This window comes from Lissotriton vulgaris, chromosome 7, assembly GCF_964263255.1.
Source record: "Lissotriton vulgaris chromosome 7, aLisVul1.2, whole genome shotgun sequence".
NCBI lineage: Eukaryota > Metazoa > Chordata > Amphibia > Caudata > Salamandridae > Lissotriton > Lissotriton vulgaris.
Window position 1 is genome coordinate 1722821126 of NC_141695.1, and position 23574 is coordinate 1722844699.

The following is a 23574-nucleotide window of genomic DNA, read 5'->3' on the forward strand; positions in this document are numbered from 1 at the left end:
CCCTCACTCACCCTGAGACGGCCCCAAGCCCCGACTTTCAGTTCCTCGCAGGTGCAGTCGCGGTAAGGCATGTGCCTCCCCCAGTGATGCTGTACTTTGAGGGAACACCGCTCTGATCTTGGCCAGATGGGGCGCTCGGGAGACGAAAGAAACACGTCTTACCCGCTTGCCATCTTGGCCCCGTTTTGCTTCATTTGTACCACTTTAATACCCAAATAGAGAAATAACAAATAGAAAGTTCACCAGTTAACCTTTGCGAAGGGCCTTTTACTGCTCAGCCACGTGTTGCTTCGTTTTAGAACTTTTGATCCATTTAATTTTGAAGTAGAATTTTTTTTGCTGAAATCTGGAGAGTATTGCGGCAGATGATGGAATATGTGACAACTGCAGCAAATTCATAACATGCGGGAAAACGCTACGGCTGCAAAATCGCAAAATTCCAATGGGTCCTGCTGATAACTCTACTGAACTGTATATAGGCACAGCCTTCACACCACCTCCTTTGAGCAAGGTCTCCCAGCATGTGAAGAAGGCTTCGGAGACCAACCTTCGACCATAGGCCTGGTGTGTAGTGTCCCAGTTAACATCTGTAGTTATCTCCTCTTGATACTGGTAAGTCCTGCCCATGACTTTGTGTCACATCTGTCCTGCTGTTAATGGAGCCTGTGGCCCACTGACACCTCACTTCTACTGAAGTTTGCAGGGGTCACCATAACTCACTGAGCTGTTGCACAAGTCAGATACAGGCATCAGCAGCAAAGCACGTAGCCCACACACTAAATATACCTAGATTTGAAACTGACCTGCAGGCTGGCCACAAATGCCTGCAGCAGGCACATTAACCCACTCAGCTCGATTACTGGCAACATCATCTGGTACACGCAGGTTATTGGCAGAGATCTTCAGCAGAACTCTGACTCAGTGAGTGGTCTTACTTGGACACAAACCAGGTTGCTGTCAGACTGCTGCCGTGGGTACTTTATCCCACTAAGGTATCTTAGGGAGATTGTAGCCCCTACCCTGCGTTTGCATTATCATCGCCGCATCTGGCTGTAGAAACCTTCTGCCTTTGGCTCTGATAGCTGCCACCGGCTGCATGCATAGATGTATTCAACTGGTCCTTTACCCCTGTTCCTGGTGCATGACTTGTGACACGGGTTTCACGGAGATCTCTGCACAAGGTACACAAATATATATCTGCCTGCAGGAACGCACACCAGGCTAGCTGGTTACATACGAACCCGTGCAGCAGGTGCATAAACCCGCGAAGCTATCTGACTGGGAGTGGATGCTATGGGTGCAGGTGACACGCTGACCTCTACATCTGCACATTTCCCAGTTCGCTCCTTATTTGCGTCGACGCTCTCCCTTTACGGTTTATAAATCCTGCCTCTGCATTTGGCACATTATCCCGCTGAGCTGCAGCATGCAGGCCAGTTGTTTGTGTTCCTAGAAGAGCCGGTTTCAGATCGCCTCTCTCTCCCGAGCCACGTATAATTTATAGTGCAGCGGCGCTCCGCTCCCATCATTCATTAACTGGGAGTGTGAGAGGAGCCGGCTGAAAAGAAGCCTACCTCTAGCCCCAGGGTTTAGCGTCTATCCTTTACTTCAGGTGTGTGCGAACTTCCTCCTCCTCCCCCCGCCCCCGATCTCCATAGCAATCCCTGCGGCACTCGACCTGGGAGGACAAACAGCGGAGCGCAAGTCTCGGCAGTGCCTGCGTCGCCAGACTCGCCGGGTGCACCAGCAGCCGCCACAGCGTGCGCCACCGAAGTCAGTGGTTCGAATCCAGACTCACAGGTGAGCCAGCAGCCGCCAGACTCACCGGTGCCCCAGCAGCCACCATGTGCCACCAGAGTCACTGGTGCGCCAGCAGGCGACACAGTCAGACAATCAGACCCCCGGGATATAGCAGCATGGATTCGCAAATTTAGCGGCACAAATATGGAAATTTAGCGGCATTTTTGCGGCACTTTATTTTACTCATAATCATTAATTTTCAGCCATAAATCAATGGAAACTTTTAGCAGAGTATTCCGCTTTGAATAGGCTACCTGAAGTATGAAACAGAGGAAGCAGCCCACAGGTGAAGGATGTTATCCCTTGGAAATCCAATTCTCCATTTGCTTTAATATAGGTTGAGTATGTATTACAGTGATTAGAGGTACATGAGATGAATGTTTGGCTGAACCCCTTAACATGGCTTGCATAGAAAATAGGCACAGGGTCAACGACTTAAACATATGCTCTTTATCTCGCCACATGTCATTCGGGACAGGATGAGCATCGATAATAAGGATTAATGCTGAACATTTTAACTTGGCTGGCAGAGCTGCACTACAGTGCCGCAATCTTGCCGTGGGCTCTCTAGCGCCCCCCATTTTGTTCAGAAATTTGCAAGGTCTCATCTGGGTCCTAATTCTACTTTTACGGGAGGATCTTGCATGTTGTGAGGGCATGTGGAAAGGTACTTTGCACAAGGGAGTCTCACTGGTTAGAGGCGGCAGACCCGAGAGCAGAGGACGGCCCGGGACCAGGGTTCGATTCCCGGCGCGGCAGGTTTCTGGACCAGGGTCAGCGGACTCGATAATTCTCTCGCCTCGGTGCCCACTCTGATCAGCGATCACACTCGGCAACTCTGGGCATTAGCTTGCCTCATCTTCACTAACGGCCCCACCAGACCGCCGAGGATGCCTGGTCTCACCCTGGACATACCCATTAAGGGACCATCTCTCAGGGAAGCCAGGAAGGGTTTTGCAGCGGTCGAAGCGCCTTGGGACCCTACGGGTAAGTAGTGCGCTATATAAATGCCTATACATTTACATTACAATGGACAGTGGTTGTGCTAGCACTTCTCTGAATAGCTCTATCATTATTGATGACGGTATTATATAGACTTCATATGGCAGGGTCATCAGGATTCGGAATAGGTTTACCTGGTCAATGACACAGAGACTGTTGACAGGGGACCGGGTACCAGGCAATGTATTTATCTTAATGTAGTAATATTTGAGGCCCCTCACTGTGCACCTAAAATAAAGTGTTGTTTTATTTTATCTTTCTGCCCGGGGGGGGCCTAATTCTAGCCATTGATGAATATAAAAATATTGTGTGAACAATTTATTCAGCCCTAGTTTCAACCAAAAGGCCACACAATTTGACATGGTCTCAATCACAATTGTAGGCAAGGCATATACTTATACAAAGTTATATTAAGGAGGCTACACGTATTTGTAACCATATGATTACCTTATGAGGGTCTTGCCAATTCTAAGCCGGCACAAATGGAAGGGCTTTACAGCACATACTGGCACGTCCCTTCACCTCCTTGTGAGGGCAATATATGCTTTCCCTCTCCCACTGCAAGGGCATCTTCTACCCAGTAAGTCTTTCCTGGAATGAGACCAGGCCAATCTCATGCCTTTGAATGGATTGAGTGGCTATTTAATGTTTTTTCTCTAACACCATTTACATTACAGGTTATGACTCCCCAGATAAGTGGAGCTCTAAGACGTCCATTATCCACTGCCATCCCTATGTGCATTTTCAACAAGTAGCTCGGGCATCCACACACTCACTAACCACAAACCACCTCCAGTCACACCAGCATCTGCGGAAATCCAGAAGCTCTCCAAAATAACCTTCCAACCTGCTGGTGAAATATGGAACGAAAGAGCAAGTGAGTCGTTTGTACCCACATTTTAAGACCTGACCTATGGCAGTACGGAAGAACAGGCCTTTATGGAAATAGCTTTTGAGGCCTCATCCCAAGAAGGTATGAGTCACATACATGGCGTTGTCCTTAGGGCCACCTCCAACAACACTATCATGAAGAGAATGGGAAGAAAAACACCCAGAGATCGATCTGAGCTAGCAGCCATGTTATCCATGCATCACGAAGACTTTTAAACAAGCCTGCTGTTTTACATATCTGAAGACAATTTGATGTTTGTGAAACCTACTATCGACCTGACGGTCGCTAACTAAGAATCTAGAAAACTTTCGCACAATTCTAATTATTGAGCCTAGCTACAGCTTGGAGGAACCATGATCATAATCTCTGTGTCCCTCTACAGAGTTGTTGAATCAGGCATTCTTCAGACATAGAAATAGCCCTGGCACAATATACACGCACGTCACTAAATGTCAGAACCTCCAGGCACTTTTGTAAAAATTGCAGCATTTTTACAAAAGTGCCGATTTCGTGGGCACTTTTGTAAAAATCGCGGCATTTTTACAAAAGTGCCGATTTTGCGGCAAACCGCGAAATCCTGTTGGGTCTGGACAATGTGAGCCAGCAGCACAGTCAACAGTGAGCCAGCAGCCCCCATGCGCCATCAGACTCACCGGTGCGCCAGCAGCCGCCACACTCACCGGTGCGCCAGCAGCCGCCACACTCACCGGTGCACCAGCAGCCGCCACACTCACCGGTGCACCAGCAGCCGCCACATCCACCGGTACCCCAGCAGCGGCCACACTCACCAGTGCGCTAGCAGCGGCCACACTCACCGGTACCCCAGAAGCTGCCACACTCACTGGTGCGCCAGCAGCCGCCACACTCACCGGTGCCTCAGCAGCTGCCACACTCATGTGTGCACCAGCAGCCGCCACATCCACCGGTACCCCAGCAGCGGCCACACTCACCAGTGCGCTAGCAGCGGCCACACTCACCGGTACCCCAGAAGCTGCCACACTCACCGGTGCGCCAGCAGCCGCCACACTCACCGGTGCCCCAGCAGCTGCCACACTCATGTGTGCACCAGCAGCCGCCACACTCACAGGTGCGCCGGCAGCCCCCGTGCACCGCCACACTCACTGGTGAGCCAGCAGCCACCGTGCACCGCCACACTCACCGGTACCCCAGAAGCTGCCACACTCACCGGTGCGCCAGCAGCCGCCGCACTCACCGGTGCGCCTGCAGCCACTGTGCACCTCCACACTCACTGGTGAGCCAGCAGCTGCCACAGATGAGCCAGCAGCTGCCACACTCATCGGTGAGCCAGCAGCTGCCACAGGTGCGCCAGCAGCCGCCTCACTCACAGGTGCGCCAGCAGCCACCATGCACCGCCACACTCACTGGTGAGCCAGCAGCCGCCACACTCACCGGTGAGCCAGCAGCCGCCACACTCACCGGTGAGCCAGCAGCCGCCACACTCACCGGTGAGCCAGCAGCCGCCACACTCACCGGTGCGCCAGCAGCCGCAACACTCACCGGTGCCCCAGCAGCCGCCACAGGTACACCAGCAGCCGCCACACTCACCGCTGCTACAGCAGCCGCCACACTCACCGCTGCTACAGCAGCCGCCACACTCACCGCTGCTACAGCAGCCGCCACACTCACGGCTGCTACAGCAGCCGCCACACTCACCGGTGCACCAGCAGCCGCCACACTCCACGGTGAGACAGCAGCTGCAAGCCGCCACACTCATCGGTGAGCCAGCAGCTGCCACAGGTGAACCAGCAGCCGCCAAAGGTGCGCCAGCATCTGCCACACACCGGTGAGCCAGCAGCTACCACAATTACCGGTGCTCCAGCAGCCGCAACACTCACCGTTGCACCAGCAGCCACCACACTCACCATTGCGCCAGCAGCCGCCACACTCACCAGTGCGCCAGCAGCCGCCACACTCACCAGTGCGCCAGCAGCAGCCGCCACACTCACCAGTGCGCCAGCAGCAGCCGCCACACTCACTGGTGAGCCAGCAGCCGCCACTGGTGAGCCAGCAGCCGCTACAGGTGAGCCAGCAGCCGCCACAGGTGCGCCAGCAGCCGCCACAAACCGGTGAGCCAGTAGGCGGCACACTTACCGGTGAGCTAGCAGCCGCCACACTCACCAGTGAGCCAGCAGCCGCCACACTCACCGGTGAGCCAGCAGCCGCCACACTCACCGGTGAGCCAGCAGCCGCCACACTCACCGGTGAGCCAGCAGCCGCCACACTCACCGGTGAACCAGCAGCCACCACACTCACCGATGCGCCAGCAGCCGCCACACTCACCAGTGCGCCAGCAGCCGCCACACTCACTGGTGAGCCAGCAGCTGCCACAGGTATGGCACCAGTGCACCAGCAGCCGCTACAGCTAAGCGGTGTGCCAGCAGGCGCCACTCTCACCGGTGCCCCAGCAGGCGCCACTCTCACCAGTGCGCCAGCAGCCGCCACACTCACCGTGCCCCAGCAGCCCCCACACTCACCGGTAACCCAGCAGCTGCCACAGGTGAGCCAGCAGCCGCCACAGGTGCGACTCACCGGTGCGCCAGCAGCCGCCACACTCACCGGTGCGCCAGCAGCCGCCACACTCACCGGTGCACCAGCAGCCGCCACACTCAGCGGTGCACCAGCAGCCGCCACATCCACCGGTACCCCAGCAGCGGCCACACTCACCAGTGCGCTAGCAGCGGCCACACTCACCGGTACCCCAGAAGCTGCCACACTCACTGGTGCGCCAGCAGCCGCCACACTCACCGGTGCCCCAGCAGCTGCCACACTCATGTGTGCACCAGCAGCCGCCACATCCACCGGTACCCCAGCAGCGGCCACACTCACCAGTGCGCTAGCAGCGGCCACACTCACCGGTGCCCCAGCAGCTGCCACACTCATGTGTGCACCAGCAGCCGCCACACTCACAGGTGCGCCGGCAGCCCCAGTGCACCGCCACACTCACTGGTGAGCCAGCAGCCACCGTGCAGAAGCTGCCACACTCACCGGTGCGCCAGCAGCCGCCACACTCACCGGTGCCCCAGCAGCTGCCACACTCATGTGTGCACCAGCAGCCGCCACACTCACAGGTGCGCCGGCAGCCCCCGTGCACCGCCACACTCACTGGTGAGCCAGCAGCCACCGTGCACCGCCACACTCACCGGTACCCCAGAAGCTGCCACACTCACCGGTGCGCCAGCAGCCGCCGCACTCACCGGTGCGCCTGCAGCCACTGTGCACCTCCACACTCACTGGTGAGCCAGCAGCTGCCACAGATGAGCCAGCAGCTGCCACACTCATCGGTGAGCCAGCAGCTGCCACAGGTGCGCCAGCAGCCGCCTCACTCACAGGTGCGCCAGCAGCCACCATGCACCGCCACACTCACTTGTGAGCCAGCAGCCGCCACACTCACCGGTGAGCCAGCACCCGCCACACTCACCGGTGAGCCAGCAGCCGCCACACTCACCGGTGAGCCAGCAGCCGCCACACTCACCGGTGAGCCAGCAGCCGCCACACTCACCGGTGCGCCAGCAGCCGCAACACTCACCGGTGCCCCAGCAGCCGCCACAGGTACACCAGCAGCCGCCACACTCACCGCTGCTACAGCAGCCGCCACACTCACCGCTGCTACAGCAGCCGCCACACTCACCGCTGCTACAGCAGCCGCCACACTCACCGCTGCTACAGCAGCCGCCACACTCACCGCTGCTACAGCAGCCGCCACACTCACCGGTGCACCAGCAGCCGCCACACTCCACGGTGAGACAGCAGCTGCAAGCCGCCACACTCATCGGTGAGCCAGCAGCTGCCACAGGTGAACCAGCAGCCGCCAAAGGTGCGCCAGCATCTGCCACACACCGGTGAGCCAGCAGCTACCACAATTACTGGTGCTCCAGCAGCCGCAACACTCACCGTTGCACCAGCAGCCACCACACTCACCGTTGCGCCAGCAGCCGCCACACTCACCGTTGCGCCAGCAGCCGCCACACTCACCGTTGCGCCAGCAGCCGCCACACTCACCAGTGCGCCAGCAGCAGCCGCCACACTCACTGGTGAGCCAGCAGCCGCCACTGGTGAGCCAGCAGCCACTACAGGTGAGCCAGCAGCCGCCACAGGTGCGCCAGCAGCCGCCACAAACCGGTGAGCCAGTAGGCGGCACACTTACCGGTGAGCTAGCAGCCGCCACACTCACCAGTGAGCCAGCAGCCGCCACACTCACCGGTGAGCCAGCAGCCGCCACACTCACCGGTGAGCCAGCAGCCGCCACACTCACCGGTGAACCAGCAGCCACCACACTCACCGATGCGCCAGCAGCCGCCACACTCACCAGTGCGCCAGCAGCCGCCACACTCACTGGTGAGCCAGCAGCTGCCACAGGTATGGCACCAGTGCACCAGCAGCCGCTACAGCTAAGCGGTGTGCCAGCAGGCGCCACTCTCACCGGTGCCCCAGCAGGCGCCACTCTCACCAGTGCGCCAGCAGCCGCCACACTCACCGTGCCCCAGCAGCCCCCACACTCACCGGTAACCCAGCAGCTGCCACAGGTGAGCCAGCAGCCGCCACAGGTGCGCCAGCAGCCGCCACAGGTGCGCCAGCAGCCACCGTGTGGCACCAGTGGGCCAGCAGCCGCCATAGCTAAGCAGTGTGCCGGCCCAGTGAACAGTGCGCCACCAGACTCACTGGTGCCTGCAGCCCCAGCAGCAAACATAGTCTACGGTGTGCCAGCAGCAACCGTTGCAACAGCTACAGCCCTCTACCACCCCCCATCAACCAGTATGCCTCCGCAGCTTCTGATGCCAAACCCCAGACACCGGTAGGTACCCTACTAAGCTTCTCAACTCATGTACCACCACAGCGGACCATCTGCCATCAGTACGGGCTCAAACTAACCCTGGGCAGAACTGGCGTAGTGCCAGTACGCAGAGTTCTACGGAGTTATGAAAAAACTCTGCTCCGCTCTGCCACCCGCCTCCACAGAAGCAGGGCCCGGTGCCCAGGCTCCGGTGGGCCCCGGCGTGCAAGAGCAAATGTCCTGCGGCCAGCTGAGGGTCTGTGTGCCCGGAACGGGGGTCCCTCCTGCCCGGGCAGGCTGCCAGCTCCCCCGGGCCCAGCTAGGTTGAGAAGCAGGGACTGGGCCTGGGGCCTGGGCTTCGGGCCAGGCCTGGGGTGCAGGAGCCCCCGTCCTGCGGCCTGCTGAGTGTCCGTCTGCCCGAGACGGGGGTCCCTTGTGCCCAGGGAGGCTCACCCTCTCCCTGGCCTGGCTTGGTTCAGATGCTGGGACCGGTTCCGGGGTCTGGGCTCCGGCGAGCCCTGGGGTGCGGGAGACTGCGGCCAGCCGAGGGTCTGGGTGCCCGTCACAGGGTCCATCGGCCAGGGCCGGCCTCCCCCGCTTCGCCTGCGAGTCAAGGTGCCGGCGGGCCCCGGGTCAGAGTTCCGTCGGGGGCCGCCCTCGCAGCCCCGCACCTGAGACCCAGCTAAGGACCCTGATGAGCCCCCAGGAAGCAGAGACCCCGAGCTGATGGGCGTCATCCGGGTTCGGCCATCTGGTCGCGCCCTTTCCCCCCTCGGCCATCTGGTCGCACGCAATGCTTTCCATTGGGGCGACCAGATGGCCAGGCTGCCCTGCAAGTCCTGATGAGGACTCGTTTGCCTCCCCGATATCAGCCAGGTCTCCGAGAGGTCTGGAGCGTCCGCGCCTTGGGTCCCCTCCCTCACTCGGTGTGCACGGGTTACCAGAAAAGGGGGTACTCTTCCTCCGGATTACTAGGGACAGGGTACCTCTGAATCCCTCGCAGGCTGGGGGCTCCCAGCCGACGATCAAATGGGCTAAGGCCAGGCAAACCCCCCCGCCCCCCACCCCTTTCTGTGGCTCCATCCTCCGGCCCGCCGCGTGGCAAAGTGCTGGGACGGGCTCCATCAGGCCCGAGTGGTCCTCTCTTGGGCGTCCGGGCCTGAGAGCTCTGGCCGGGCGCTCCCTACACTTGGCTCCATCCTCCGCTCCGCAATGGGCCCAGGACCTGTTGGGTGTTCCACAGCACGGCTTGGGTTCAGGAGCTCCAGCATGGGCACCTGAGGGCGGTGGCCTCCCCACCCACGGCTCCGTCCTCGGGCCTGTCACGTGGCAGGACGCCCGGGACAGGGTCCTGCAGGCCCGGGGCAGACCCCACCCTGGGCCTCTAGGGACGGGAGCCCCGATGGGATCCAGGCCCCGAGGAGGGCGCTCCCCGAGGGGCACAGGACAGGGTTCCATAGTGCCTGTGGAGTCTCCCCCTACTTGGCTGGGTTCAGGAGCTCCAGCCGGGGCCCCTGCGGCTAGCCTCCTGAGCCCGGGCTCCGTCCTCGGGCCTGCCACATCCCAGGATGGGGTCCCACGGGCCTGTGGAGACTTCTCCTGCGCCTCAGGGCCTGGGAGCCCTGGCTGGGTCTAGGGGCCCAACTGGCCCCTTGGTTGGCGCTCCCACCCTGGGCTCTGTCTCCCGGTCTGCCGCTCCGCCAGAGGCGTGGAACGGGGTTCCATAGAGCCTGGGGAGCCTCCCTCTGCTTGGCTGGTTTCAGAAGCTCCGACCAGGGCCCCTGAGGGCCCTTGGGAGAGCGGCCTCCCCACCCCGGGCTCCATCCTCGGGCCTGCCACATGGCAGGGTTCCGGGGATGAGGTCTCGCGGGCCTGGGGAGGTTTCCCCTGCACCTTTGGGCCTGGGAGCCCTGGCTGGATCCAGGGGCCCTCCGTCATCCAGTCTGCCACTCCGCCAGGGTCCCGGGACGGGGTTCCATAGTGCCCGGGGAGCCTCCCCCTGCTTGGCTGGGTTCAGGAGCTCCGGCTGGGGCGCCTGAGGGCCATGGGGAGGGTGGCCTTTCCACTCCAGGCTCTCCCGTCAGACCTGCCGCATAGCAGGGTGCCTGGGACAGGGGCCCGGGGAGGCTTCCCCTGCGCCTGTGGCCTGGGAGCCCTGGCTGGGTCCAGGGGCCCCGCTGGGCCCCAGGTCGAGTTCTCCAGCCCTGGGCCCCGCCCTGCTGCTATGCCAAAGGCCCGAGACGGGGTTACGTCATGCCTGGGGAGCCCCCCCCCCCTCTGCTTGGCTGGGTTCAGGAGCTCCGTTGAGGAGGGCGGCCTCCCCACCCCAGGCTCCTTCCTCGGGCCTGCCGTGTGGCAGGGTGCCCGGAAATGGGCCCGGGGAGACTTCACCTGCACCTCTGGGCCTGGGAGCCGGATGGGATCCAGGGGCCCTGCCGGGTTCCAGGTTGGGTGCTCCCACCCTGGGCCCCTTCCTCTGGCCTGCCGCTCCTCCAAGGACCCGGGAGGGCCTGCTTGTCAAGGTGTCTGCCGGCCCCGGGTTGGAGGGCCCGTCGGCTCCCCCCTCGCAGCCCCATGGCTGAGGCCGAGCTGGGGCCCTGGGCCTCTGGCGCCCCATGCCCCGGCACCTGCTTGCCCTTTCGTTAGGGCACAGAGCGACCAGATGGCTGCCCTTCGAGCCAGGCCATCTGGTCGCGCCTTTGCCCTCGGCCATCTGGCCGCACTTATCCCCTCGGCCATCTGGTCGCACGCAATGCTTTCCAATGGGCCAGCCAGATGGCCGGGCTTCCCTGAAAGTCCCGATGAGGGCTAATTTGCCTCCCTGATCGCAGCGAGGGCTCCAGGAGGTCGGGCATATTCGCGCCTTGGGTCCCCTCTGTCACCCGGTGCGCAAGGATTACGAGAAAGGGGGTATTTTTCCTTCGTATTACTAGGGAGATGGTCAGTCACACCCCCCTGTGAGGTCTGGCGAATCTGAGACAGTGGACGGCAGGACCCAGGCCCTCCCAAGGGCCCCAATGGGCCTGGTTTAGCACCTGCCTCCCAGCCCTTCCCGATAGGATTCCCTCCTAGCTTGCCTGCCCCAGAAGCGGGCGGGGACGTGAAGCCGACATCGCCCACGCAGGGCAGCCTGCCAGGGAAAAGCCCCGGCTGGACTCTGATCGATTGGGCATGCTCGGTCCGTTTAGGGATGGCTTGGCCAGCCTTGGTAGTCGTTTCAAGCAAAGAGTTTCCACCCCGCATGGACCATCCGACTTGAGGACCTGCCGCTTGGCCCTTCCCCTGACCCAGCAGAAGGCCGAGCGGCCCCGGTAGCTTACGCCCTCCCAGTGGTCCAACCCGAGCAGAAGGTGTCGGGTGGCGCCAGGCCCTGGACGCTGCCGCCCTACAGGTCCGAATGCCCAGCGTGCCACTCCGTCCCCTCTCTCTGCACTGCGCATTTCCGCAGCAGCTCGTAACGACCATTCCGAGGGGTGCCACCGCCGCCAGGCTCCGGCACCCCTGCGTCTCGCTCAGGCTGTGCTTCGGCCCGCCTCTCATTGCGGGGAGATGGCTGGAACCGCCGGTGTCCGTGCGACCACACCTGTCCACCCCTCCAGCGGGCCCTCTGGCCCATGCTGGCGGGTTCCTTCCCCATAAAGGGTCCAGAGAGGGAGAGGTGTGCAAAGTTTGTCGGTCAGGTAGACGGGCACTGGCTCCCAAACCCCGCCTTGTCAGGTGCGGCTACCTGGTTGATCCTGCCAGTAGCATATGCTTGTCTCAAAGATTAAGCCATGCATGTGCAAGTGCACACTTCTGGTACTGTGAAACTGCGAATGGCTTATTAAATCAGCTATGGGTCCTTTGATCACTCCATCTGTTATTGGATAACTGTAGTAATTCTAGAGCTAATACACGCCCATGAGCGCTGACCTCCTGGGATGCGTGCATTTATCAGACCAAGACCAATTCGGGCTCGCCCGGCCGCTTTGGTGACTCTAGATAACTGCAGGCCGGTCGCTCGTCCCAGTGACTGCGACGATACATTAGGATGTCTGCCCTATCAACTTTCGATGGTACTTTCTGTGCCTACCATGGTGACTACGGGGAATCGGGGTTCGATTCCGGAGAGTTACGCGTTTACATAATACAGTTTAACAACTGTTAATGCATCAAATTACACTGGGTTTATAACTAGAATACATAGATTACAGTGCAGACATTATTCACAACTTGACCGGAGTCTTAGGACTGCCCTTAAAAAATTAAGAGTGTACAAAACAGTATCTGTAGAAAGAAGTTGTAAAAAGATAAAAGCCGATCTAACCCTCATGAAACCAGCCTTTTTCAGGGTAGGGATAATAAATAATTTTCTGGGAAGATCTTAAAAACTGCAGACCATTAAAATGTGCATCATGTCCTGAGGAGACTCTCCGTCGCAGCCACAGGGCATGAGACACTGACCTCTGTGGGAGTCACGCGGTTGAGCCAAGAGATAGTGATAAAGATCGAGCCAACACCTTGTTAAAAAAAAATGATCATAAATGCTTTTGAGCCATAAAAGATATGGTTCTGTGGTTGGCACCATTTTTAACATAATGTCACTATACACACAGGACTTGCACAGCTCTACTTCCTCTGTTTCGCAATGGCTCCTTCTTGAAAAACACTCTTTGGCTCAGGCATAGTCCCTCTTACATATATTCTCCGGATTGGTGAATAGTTCTGCTCTGCCTAGCCTCAAAAGGCCTACTCTTATTTACTGAAGCCATCGAATACGCGAAAGATGGTCAAGCGAAAGACAGTCCTTTAAGATGTGTTTACTAAGTGTATTTTCCTGTTTGTCCCAAATCCTGGGCCATCATGCCACGGGACGAAAAACCAATTCATCTGAGAGGAAAGGCATCCCAAGTTCTTCATGCACAACGTACCAAGAAATACTTTGCGGCACAGAAAGGGCCCATCACAGGAAAGAGTTTTCGGCGATTTGCAGGGCCCGACCCCAATATAGTCCAGGTCTTGCTCTCGTAACTGGCCTTTGAAATACATTTTGCTTGGTAAATCTTCAAGAGTGCCCCTATTGGTTTCCCTCCCACTCTAGTGGCAAAGTTAAAAACAGCTGCAGAATATTTCACTAGTTCCACTTTCTTCTGAGTAAGCAAGAGGGACCAGCTCAAAGAGTCATCAAACAAAACCCCCAAATAGGAAAAGACGTTAGTCTTGGGTATTGGTGATGATCCTAGTTTAAAGGTAAACTGCTTTGCTGTACGCTGTCCTACCTGCATAATAAACAATTTTGAGTGATTAATAGTCAGGTCCAGGTCCTCCATAAAGTGAAGAAAATAACTCCTTAAAAGTTGTAGGCCCTTCGCTTTCATCGCCATGAGGACCGCGTCGACACGTATAGTAGGACTGGCAGACTGCGCTTGCCTACCTGGGGACAATCGGCTTTTGTGGCCAAAAGGGCCTTCTCTAGAGAGTTAATATAGAAGTTAAAAAGGTAGGGTTCTAGTGTGCACCCCTTACACACCCCTCTCTGTTTATTTGCCGGGTCACTTTCATGTCTTTTTTATAGTGAACAGCCGCCCTTGAGTCTCGACGATGGTCCTTGAGAAATAAGATAATGTTACCATCAATGCCAATGGTATACATAAACTGCCATAGCTGAGATCTATTGACACAATCAAACGCTTGGGATGGGTCCAGAAAGGCTAGGTATATGGTGCTGGAACGCGCCACAGTATACTTAGTCAGAACCATGTACAGATTTAAACATTGTTCCACGGTGGAACGGCCTGGGGGGAAGCCACTTTGAGTGTCACTTAAAAAGTTATTTTCATCGGCCCAAGATACAAGTCTACCAATAACAATGCGACTCACTACCTTTACCCCAGAGTCCAGAAGAGAAATGGGCCTGTAGCAAACGGTACTGTCCCGGTCTCCCTTTTAAAAAATCAAGACAATGATCGACAAGGCCTGGGCGACCGACCTGAATTGCAGCATTAATGACAGATGTGAGAACCGGTGTTGCTATCTGTGGTGTCCCACTGGCTGCTCGCGCACACATGCCTTGGGCACCCACCTTCTCGGCCGGCTTCCCAGGGAAGGCGAATCCCCTCCAGATCCAATCCGGGGAAAAAGGGGGCGTGCCACTGGGATGCATTCTTGGCGGCTACCCCCAACGCTTTGGCATTTTTTCTGACTACGATCTCAGATCAGATGTGGCGACCCGCTGAACGTAAGCATATTACTAAGCGGTGGAAAAAAAACTAACTAGGATTCCCCCAGTAACGGCGAGTGAAGAGGGAAGTGCCCAGCACTGAGTCCACACCTGGCGACGGGTGCCGGAAATGTGACATACAGAAGATCGAGGCTCACCCCGCGGATGGTGTTAGGCTGGCAGCGGCCCCTGGTACTCCGGGATCGTGTCTTCTTGGAGTTGCGTTGCTTGGGAATGCTGCCCAAAGTGGGTGGTAAAATCCATCTAAGGCTAAATACGGGCACGAGACCGATAGCCAACAAGTACCATAAGGGAAAGTTGAAAAGAACTTTGAAAGAGAGAGTTCATGAGGGCGTGAAACCGTTGATAGGTAAACGGGTGGGGTCCATGCAGTCCGCTCGCAGGATTCAACATGGGGGGAAGAGTCAGTGGCCTGGGAGTTCCAGATACCCTCTGTGGGACCTGGGCCAGTCCCTACAGGGCCCCCGCAGGGTGCATTTCCTCTGTGGTGGTGCGCCACGACTGGCACCGGGTTGGCTGGCAAGGCATCAGGGTGGCAGGTGCCCTTGCGTTCCAGCAGAGGGTGTTACAGCCCCCCTGGCAGCAGATTTGGCGTGTCAGCAGGGCCAAGGGAGATTCGACCGCATTGGCGCCCTTCCTCGGGTCCCCACTCCCGGCCACCCCTAGGGCGCGCGGGGCAGGGAAGGGGGGACGGGCCCCCTGCTCCCGGCGAGACTGTCGACTGGGGTGGACTGTGCTCAGTGCGCCCCGACCGCGTTGGGCTTGCTGATGAGGAGGCCCACGCTGGTTTCCAGGGGTTTGCGGCGATGTTGGTTACCCACCCGACCCATCTTGAAACACGGACCAAGGAGTCTAACACGGGCGCGCCACCGGCCTGTCTCGCCCACTCCGTCGGGGAGGTGGAGCAGGAGCGTGAGTGATAGGACCCAAAAGTTGTTGAACTATGCCTGGGCAGGGCGAAACCAGAGGGAATTCTGGTGGTGGTCCGTAGCAGTCCTGACGTGCGAATCGATTGTCCAACCTGGTAATAGGGGCGAAAGACTAATCGAACCATCTAGTACCTGGTTCCCTCTTAAGTTTCCCTCAGGATAGCTGGCTTTTGGAGCCCCCAGTTTTATCTGGTAAAGTGAATGATTAGAGGTCTTGGGGCCGAAACAATGTCAACCTATTCTCAAACTTTAAATGGGTAAGAAGCCTGGCTCGCTGGCGTGGAGCATGGAATGCAAGTGCCTAGTGGGCCACTTTTGGTAAGCAGAACTGGCGCTGCGGGCTGAACCGAACACTGGGTTAAGGCACCCGATGCCGATGGTCATCAGACCTCAGAAAAGGTGTTGGTTGATATAGACAGCAGGATGGTGACCATGGAAGATGGAATCCGCTAAGGAGTGTGCAACAATGCACCTGCCAAATCAACTAGCCCTGAAAATGAATGTCGCTGGAGTGTGTGAGAGACGCGAGGGCTAATCCACGATGAGTAGGAGAACCGCTGCAGTGAGCACGGAAGCTTGCAGCGAAGGCCCGGGTGGAGCAGCTGCAGGTGCAGATCTTGGTGGCAGTAACAAATATTCAAACGAGAACGTTGAAGGCCAAAGTGAAGAAGGGTTCCATGTGAACAGCAGTTAAGCATGGGTCAGTTGGTCTTACGCGATGGGCGAGCGCCGGTCATAAGTGATGGGCGATAGCCTCCGTTGCCCTCGTCCGATCAAAAGGGAGTCGAGATCAGATCCCTGAACCCGGAGTGGTGGAGACAGGCACCCTCGCGGCGTCCATTGCGGTAACGCAAACAATCCCAAAGAAGCCAGCTGGAGCCCCGAAGAAGGGGTTCGCCCCGAGAGAGGGTCCAGAGCCTTGGAAAGCGTTGCCATTCCGGCTGTATCCGGTGAGCTCTCGTTTGACCTTGAAAATCTGGGGGAGATAGTGTAAATCTCACGCCGGGCCATGCCCATACCTACAGCAGGTCTCCAAGGTGAACAGCCTCTGGCATGTTGGAACAATGTAGGTAAGGGAAGTCGGCAAGTCAGATCTGTAACTTCGTGATAAGGTTAGGCTCTAAGGGCTGGGTTGGTCGGGCTGGGGTGCCAAGCGGGGCTGTGCGCATGCTGCACCATGGCTGAGGCCCTGCCCTCTGGGGCAACGGCGACTCTGGACGCCAACCGGGCCCTCCCTTTGGATCGCCCCAGCTATGGTGGCCGCCTTTCCCCGTGCCCTCTCCCTGGGGGTGCGGGGCCAACGTTCTGCCTCGGCTAGTGCCTAGCAGATGACTTAGAACTGGTGTGGACCAGGGGAATCCGACTGTTTAGTTAAAACAAAGCATCGCGAAGGCCCGAGGTGGGTGTTGACGCAATGTGATTTCTGCCTAGTTCTCTGAATGTCAAAGTGAAGAAATTTAATGAAGCGCAGGAGTAACTATGACTCTCTTAACCTATTCTCAGTTGTAGTGGCCTTTACCTCCCAGTGGTCCCGCCATTCTCAGTTGTAGTGGCCTTTACCTCCCAGTGGTCCCGCCGGTAACTGCCTCTGTAGTGCTAGACTCTACGTAGAGAAGTCTAAAGAGACAGGCCAAACAAGGTTCCGTCATGGCGGCGAGCGTGATTGTGAGAAATGGCGACGCAAACAAACCCAATTCCAGATGGGGTAGTTCCTGGAGAATAAAAACCCTGTTAAGATGGCGTAAGGAGGTGCTGTCTTTTCCAGAAATTATTAATCTCCTCTCTGAATTTGACAAACCAGCACCCGCTTCAAACAATGCAACAAGCAATAATGATTCAGGTCACGAAATAGGCCCTAGTTCACCCTCTGTAGCAGAAGAAGACACAACAGTAGACCTCAGCAAATCCATCGAGTTTGTGGCCTCCTCAGCCAAGAGTGACATTGGTACAACAAACTTTGAAAATCTTCCCGATGTGTATAAGGTCAGAATAGATGTAATAACAAAGAAAAGTGACTATACAAAAAAATTCACTTATTGGAAATACTCAAACGAAAAGTATAAATGTGACTTGTGTGGAGACATATTGGGAACCTTTAAAGAATTGAGAAAACATGTCTCTAAAAAGAACAAAGGCTTCTATCTTAAAACGTGTTGCTCAAAATGTGACAAAGAAGCCAAATACCACAATATTGCATGCCATTATGCCAAATGTAAAGGAAGACCTCAAAAAGGAGAGCTGTTATTCCTGTGCAGCTTCTGTGACATCAGATTTGGAACAAAGATTGGTGTTTCACAACATGCTTGGCATGCGCATCCAAGAGCACAAAATGAGGCTAGACTAGCAGCTCTAGCAAGCAGCAAACTGTCAAAATTATGGTCACAGGAAGAAATACTATTCACAGAATTGGAAAAAGTGATTGAAAACAAGAGAAATATTAATGCGCTTATGGTTCCACATTTTGACAATAAAAACAGAAAACAAATTGCAGAAAAAAGAAGAGATAGAAGAGATAAGAGCAAAAAATTGGCAAAATATGTACTGCAAGCATCAAATGTTTCTGAAAATGGCTCTTGCGATGAACCAGAGGTTACAGTGGAAGTAACAACAGAAAAGCGCAGAGACTTTATCAATCAACAAGGTGCACAACAAATCAAGAACTTTGATGAGCTGGAAGATAGAATCATGAAAATCGAGAAGTATACCCAAAACGTAGAGCAACATCATGCTGCTGTGGTTCTGATGGATGAGATAGTGACTTATATCTCAGAAAACACCACTGATATAAGTCCTGTACCAGCAAGTGAACAAGCAAGTGAATTCAATAATGAGCCTATGAACTCTGCTCAAGATGAGCACCAGAATGCCTCAGTGGAAAACAAGATAACAAAAAAAAGACAAGAAAAATGGAAGGCTTAATCAGACATACAAGAAAAATTATGCAAAAGTAAAGGGCAACTATAAAGAATACCAGGCAATGTTTAAAAAAGACAAAAAGAAAATTGCCAGGATTATCACTGATAGGGCAGAAGATGCCACTTGTCTAATCGGTGCTGATGACATTTTTCAATACTACAAAAGCATAATTGAAAAAGAAAATAAGAAAAACCCTAAATCCATGCCGATTGATCGGATACCGGATGAATGGGAAATTAGAAATTTATGTAAAGAAATTACACTGCTCGAAATAACTAATGCCTTCGATGATTCCGATTTAAAGAAAGCAGTGGGGCCTTATAAGATTGGTTTGAATGACTTGTATAAAGTGCAGAGCAGGCGACCAAGACTGCTGCCCAGAATTTTATCGTCTTGGTTATTGGTGAGAAGAGTACCAGAAAGTATCAAAAAGAACTGGTCAATATTGATACCCAAGAATGTACCGATTAGTGAACTTAAACAAATCAGTAATTGGCGTCCAATTACCATCGGTACTGCATTCATGAAGTTATTCACAAAAATACTAATTAAAAGACTCATTTTTTGTTGAATTGAATACGAGACAAAAGTGCTTCATGAAAGTGAGAGGTTGTCTCGAGAATCAGACTCTCCTGCAAAATATAAAAGGGACACAAAAAAACAGTCACTCATTAGCAGTAGTGTTCATAGATCTCTCAAAAGCCTTTCGACTCTGTCAGCCATGGTCACATTATACAGAGTCTCGCAAGGCACAGAGTTCCATCATACATCAGAGACATCATAAAAGACTTATACACTGACTCAACAACATTTTTCAAGGGAATGAACAACAAAGCAACTCCTGAAATAACAATGAAATCTGGGGTTAAACAAGGTGACTCTTTATCCCCACTGCTATTTAACATTGCCATGGATCCTCTGATCTGTGATCTTCAGAAAATCGGCAAGGGCTTCACATTCGGATCAGATCTTATTGAACAAATCACCGCTCTCGCCTTTGCCGATGACCTCGCAGTGCTCAGCAGCACATGGGAAGGAATGAGTACAAATCTGAAAATCATTGAAAAGTTAAGTAAAATAACAGGTTTAAAACTTAGGGACTCATTAGGATGGGGGATTTTCCGCATCCTCCGGGCCGGCGGAAGCCACCGCCGGCCTGGAGGATGCGGAAAATCCTCTGCGGACCCACCAAGACCCACCGCCGCATTAGGATGGCTGGTGGGTCCTGGTTTCCATCCGCAGCTTTTCCTCCGCGGTTGGCTTACAACCGCGGCGGGAAAGCACTAATATGGTGACGGTGTCTCACAGACACCGTCAGCCAGATTAGGATGTGCTCGGAAACATGCTTTTCCGCGGCGGCTTTTCCGCTGTGGAAAAGCATGTGTAACTTCACTGCGGGGGGCCCGTTGCGGGCCCCCATTAGGTGAAGGGGGGTTGGGGGGTACCTATGGTACCCCCCTGCATTTGCGTGCACAAAGCAGCAGGCACCGCGCGGTGCCTGCCGCTTTGTGCACGCAAATGCCGTGCATGCATTTTTAACATTGAGGCGGGTGCCGCTTGAAGCTGCACCCGCCGCAATGTTAAAGATAGAGGATGTGACCGCCACCCTGGCGGTCACATCCTAATCTGCACTGAGGGAACGCTGCAGCCCATGCGGACGTTCCCTCCTACTCAGGGGATCCTAATGACCCCCTTAATGTGAAAAAGACACATGGATTTTAAATCCGTCACCAAAAAGATAAAATCCTGATTAACAACTGTAAACCATGGCAGTTTGAAAAAGAAAATATTGAAAACATTCATCCAGGAGAAAGTGAGAGATACCTCGGATTGAACTCTGATCCACACACTGGCCATACAAGCAACAACAAAATTAATGAGGTTCTTGTTAATTGGGCTCAAAAACTTGATAATCTACCACTTAAACACAACCAGAAAATAGACATTTTGTGTCAGTATGTGGTCCCTAAACTGTCATTTAAATTGGAAATGACAGGAACAGATGCTAAAACCTTAAATGTTCTGGATCAAACAATAAAGTATGTCAAACATTTTCTACACCTTCCTGCATACACAAAGGTCATTTGAAGACCTCAGTATACCAAAACTATGTACAACAATTGGTCTCAGTAAAGTCAATAGTTTATTGTATCTCAAGGCAGCTCCAGATCTGTACAATGCTCATTCGTTCATGTATGCAGAAGTAATAAATGAAGAAATTGATATCATCATCAAAATGCACAAACTCAACATTTTAGACAGTAGGTTTCTGAGTTATGATTTGAATTTGAATTTGTTAGCAACATATGATTAGAGAAAAGAAGAATTTGAGAAATCAGCAAATCTCCCTGTCCAAGGTGATGGTATAAAATACTTAGCAAGTAATCCAATCTCAAACTTCTGGATCAACAAGCATAACAAAATGAAAGAAAATCAATTCATAGCTGCGCTGATGTTAAGAGCAAATGTTTTATATACTAGAGAAACCATCACTAGGGGAAGAAATCGTACAATTGCTACATGTAGGTATTGTAATGATGTTTGCGAAATGATTTCACATATTTTAGGCGAATGTCCTAAAACCAAGGACATTAGGTTAAAAAGACATAATACAATTCTGGAATTGCTCATTGATAAAGCATAAAGGTGTGGTTGGATGGCATATAGGGAACCTCATGTTAAGAATAATCATGGTGAACTACGAAAACCAGATGTAGTGTTTATCAAAAATGGTACAGCTGTAGTGATTGATGGTTCAATTTGTTATGAAAACTCACAGAATTTCCTTGAATTAGCGTTTGAGAGTAAAGTGAAATACTTTCAGTATCTGTCACAGCAAATCAAAGATCTCACCAAATGTAACACTGTAAAATTTCATGGCTTTATTGTTGGATGTCGTGGTATTTGGCCTCAATGTAATGATGTTGTTCTGGCTGATCTAGGTCTGCTAATGTCATTCCCATTCAAGAAAAATGTTTGCCTGACTACTTTAATGGACACTTAAAATGTGCCAAGTATTCATGGACAATTGAGTATCAAACTTATACTGAGATGTACACTTTCTTGCAGCACACATGTCCCCCTTATAAAGCATATTGTTTTTACATATTAGTTTATAGTTGACACAAGATTTAGTATTGATGTGAATTTTTAGAATGTTATAGATGTGCATTTTCTAGTTAGATGTGCAATTTGTAGATGTGTATTTTCATAGATGTGTGCTTATAACAATTTAGTTATAACCGTGTACATCATACTTATTGAAATGTCTTGAATGATGAAGAGGTCTCAAATAATTTCATACACATAATTACCACACATTGATTATTGATGTCCTGCTAATCATACTTTAATTTCTCCGGACTGTTCTTAAACAATTTTAAATTGTTGGAATAGTACTGCAGGGTGTACTATCTCTGGCCTATACGTGATCCCAGTTCCAGTGAGGACAGCGTTCAGTGTGGCTGTACTCCGGAGCGAAAGAATGTTGTACTGTTGGAAGCAAAACCGATTTGACGCTGATGGGCAGCATAATAACCCAGAATGAGCCACCGCGAGGTGGTACAGAAATAGCCAAATGCCTCGTCATCTAATAAGTGACGCGCATGAATGGATGAACGAGATTTCCAATGTCCCTACCTACTATCTAGCAAAACCACAGCCAAGGCAACGGGCTTGGGAGATTCAGCAGGGAAAGAATTCCCCGTTGAGCTTCACTCTAGTCTGCCACTGTGAAGAGACATGCGAGGTGTAGGATAAGTGGAAGGCCCTCGTCGCCAGTGAATACCACTACTTTTATAGTTTTTTCACTTACCCGGTGAGGCGGGGGCGAGCCCCATGGGGCTCTCGCTTCTGACCCCAAGCGCGCAACCCGCTCCGGGGACAGTGGCATGTGGGGAGTTTGACTGGCGCTGTACACCTATCAAACTATAGCGCAGGTGTCCTAAGGCAAGCTCAGGGAGGACAGACACCTCCCACGAAGCAGAAGGGCAAAAGCTTGCTTGATCTCGATTTTCAGTATGAATACAGATCCTGAAAGGGGGGCCTCACGATCCTTCTGACTTTTTGGGTTTCAAGCAGAAGGTATCAGAAAAGTTACCACAGGGATAATTGGCTTGTGGCGGCCAAGCTTTCACAGCGACGTCGCTTTTTGATCCTTCGATGTCGGCTGTTCCTATCATTGTGAAGCTGAATTCACCAAGCATTGGATTGTTCACCTACTAATCGGGAATGTGAGCTGGGTTTAGACCGTCGTGAGACAGGTTAGTTTTACCCTACTGATGATGTTATTGCAATAGTAATACTGCTCAGTACTAGAGGAACTGCAGGTTCAGACATTTGGTGTATGTGCTTGGCTGAGGAGCCAATGGGGTGAAGCTACCATCTGTGGAATTATGACTGAATGCCTCTGTCAGAATTCCCCCTAAACCGTAATGATACCGCAGTGCCATGGAGCCTCGGTTGGCCTGGGCAAGCCGGCCTCTTTTGGGGGCCTGTGCGTAGAGCTGCTCGCTTAGGGACTGGAGCGCAGACGGAAGGGGGCCGCCTCCATCGCCCTTAGTGCACTGCATGTTCGTGGGGCATCCGGTGCTAAATCATTTGTAGACCTGATTTTGGGTCAGGGTTTCGTAAGTAGCAGAGCAGCTACCTCGCTGCAATGTACTGAAAGTCATCCTCTGAGCCAACCTTTTATCTCTTTGTGTGTGGGCGCCCACAGGCGCCCTCCTCTACCACACCCGGGGTGTGGGTCCCTCTGATGCCAGGCTGGCGGCAGGAACGCAGGGGGGGCAATTTGGGCGTGCGCGAGGCCAGCTCCACCACATGCCCTCATGCACGGGGGCCTCCCTCTCACGTCCCTGCCCCACCGGGGTGCGGGGACGGGGTCCACCATCTCTTGCAGTTCAGAAGGGTGACCAGATGGGCTGGTCCTGCTGGGGCCCCCTTTCCCACTGCTCCGAGGCAAGTTGAGCAGGGAGGTGAGCAGCTCTGGGAAGGAGCCTCCCAAGCAGGTGCCTTGGAGCGC

General features: G+C 54.0%; 1 protein-coding gene and 1 pseudogene across 1 annotated transcript in view; both read left to right on the top strand.

The window, feature by feature from the left end:
- Positions 1-1527: 1527 nt before the first annotated feature.
- LOC147706435 (tyrosine-protein phosphatase non-receptor type 6-like) overlaps positions 1528-23574 on the top strand; it is a 315590-nt gene continuing 293543 nt past the window's right edge. The window contains exon 1 of the mRNA XM_086932941.1: positions 1528-1800. The gene's annotated coding sequence lies outside the window, so the exon portion shown is untranslated. The remainder of the gene's footprint in view (positions 1801-23574) is intronic.
- On the top strand, positions 14671-23244 carry LOC147706436 (28S ribosomal RNA; annotated as a pseudogene).